Source organism: Arachis ipaensis, chromosome B3, assembly GCF_059453495.1.
Source record: "Arachis ipaensis isolate K30076 ecotype BB chromosome B3, ASM5945349v1, whole genome shotgun sequence".
Taxonomy (NCBI): Eukaryota; Viridiplantae; Streptophyta; class Magnoliopsida; order Fabales; family Fabaceae; genus Arachis; species Arachis ipaensis.
Window position 1 is genome coordinate 126,626,778 of NC_142438.1, and position 2,328 is coordinate 126,629,105.

Genomic DNA, 2,328 nt, shown 5'->3' on the forward strand with positions numbered 1-2,328 from the left:
TTGAAAGTGAGTCAGGCACTATATCCCAAGTAGTGCACAAAGTGAGCCGGGTACTATATCCCAAGGGTGCACTAAGTGAGCCAGGCACTATATCCCAAGAGCGTGGCAAAAAGGCGACATACGAAAGGACATGTCGGATTGGTATTTGAATTAACAAGTGATATCACAGCCAATAGGACAGGCATTCATCATATGTATTTACTATGTGGTTGTTTGCTTTGATTAATTGCATTATGCCTAACTGAATAACATGTCTAATTGCTAAATGAATTACTTGATATATATGAACTCTTCTTATGTTTTACTTGTTTGTATTACTTGTGTTTTGCTGGGATTGAGGAGGCTCGGTAGGTGGTGGCGATGGGATCGCGTGGAGGATAGGTTGGTGAAGGCTGTGGGACAGCGGTGACTTTTAGAATAGTATCCCTTAAGTTAGATGACCCTTTTTATGGTTTTAAAATATAATGTTAGTTGGAATTATAATTGTGTGAAAGTTCTAGGATTGCCTCTGGCATTCCGGACTCTTATATCTTATCTATTGAGCACTGTTACTATGCTGAAAACCCCCAATTCTCATACCATATGTTGTTGTTGTTTTTCAGATGCTAGTCGCAACTCACCGCAATGAGTTTGTGGACATGATGACAGAGCAAATGATGGTTTAGCTTTTGTTTTGATTTACTTTTGTAGTCTCTTACTTTAGTATATTTTGTTACCTTAGAAGCTTGTATTTCAGAACCTTTGAGAGATAGGACATGGCTGTTTTTAACTTAAAACTCTGATGTATATTTTGTTTAATTAGCCAGCCTAAACTGCGTGGACTGTGACTAGTTCTCTTTTGGTTATTGTATATTTAATAATTTGTATCTTGGAGCTTTGCAAAGTGTTATGTATTTTGTTTATATCTCGTGCTTTACGGGCTTTTGGTTACCGTGTGACTGCTTCGCACTTTTATTTGTCTTTGATTTTATATTCTTTTCATCGGGCTTTTAGTTATAACATTACCTTATATTATATATATATATATATATATATATATGGTTTGAGCTTTAGAACTATTGTGACACTTTGTCGTCCTTTACTTTACGGCTAGAGGTAAGGTTTAGGGAAATAGGGTGTTACAATGATGATATTGATGAATTATGATTGAAAGATCCATTTGGCATATGCATTTAAATTATCTGAGACACCAAGTAAGATGCAGTGGCATTCTTCACTTACTCCAGGTAAAAGTTGAGACACCGGATAAGATGCAGTGGCATTCTTCACTTGCTCCAGGTAAAAGTTGAGACACCGGGTAAGATACAGTGGCATTGTCACACTTGCTCCGAGCCGAGAATTGTAACACCGGCTGGGTAAGAGGCAAGGATTTAGGTTATCCCCCTTGCTCCGGGTTACGCAGGTAAGATGTAAGGGTTGCGGTTTAGTCCCACTTGCTCCGTGTTGTGGTGTTTCTGTCCAGGGTTCGCTACCGAACATGTTGGGTTTAGCTGTATAACCGACAGATGATATCATCGGCCATAAGATAGACATGCATTATATGCACTTGTATGTTTTATTTGAGTATGCATTTGTTTTGGCTTGCCTATTTGCTTAACTGTAATTAACTGCTACTTGATCTAATTGTTGTATTTATTTCCATATATGTGTTTTCCTTGTTTATCTCCTATGTGTTTGTTTCTGAGAGATCCCCCATGCTGGCAGAGGTGACACTGAGAGTTGTTCCACTTGGTGATTTGGAAGTTTCCAGAGAATGGAAAACAAAGAGTTAGACTAGAATCCTTATGTAGAGTCACCGTATTTCTGGTTTAGGGTGAATTCTAGGTTTTGATATAGGTTATTGGAGTTTTAAAATGCCTCTGACTTTTCGGGACCTTATGTATTAGCTATATGGGCACCTTTACTATATTGAGAACCCCCGGTTCCCATTCCATATATATTCTATTGTTTTTCAGATGCAGGACGTGAGTGAACTGGTTGAACTAGACGTATATTGGCCTAAGCCCACCCCTTTAAGAGCACTCTCTATGCCCTAAACTCACTCATTTTAGCACAAAGAGAGTGAGGGCACGGTGAGAAGAGAAGGAAGGAACAGAGCACTATTCATCACAACACTAAATCCCTCATAACTTTCAATCTGGAGCTCCAATCGCCGCACTATTTGCGACCACGCGTTTATCTCACCGAGCTCTTCAATTCTATCTAAACAAAGTGGTAAGAAACTTTGATTTTTGTGCCCATTTATTCCTTCCATTCAGATTCACATTTTTGGTTTGAGTAATGAGAGATTTTCATGATTTTGATAGTTTATGTGTAATCTAGTATTGG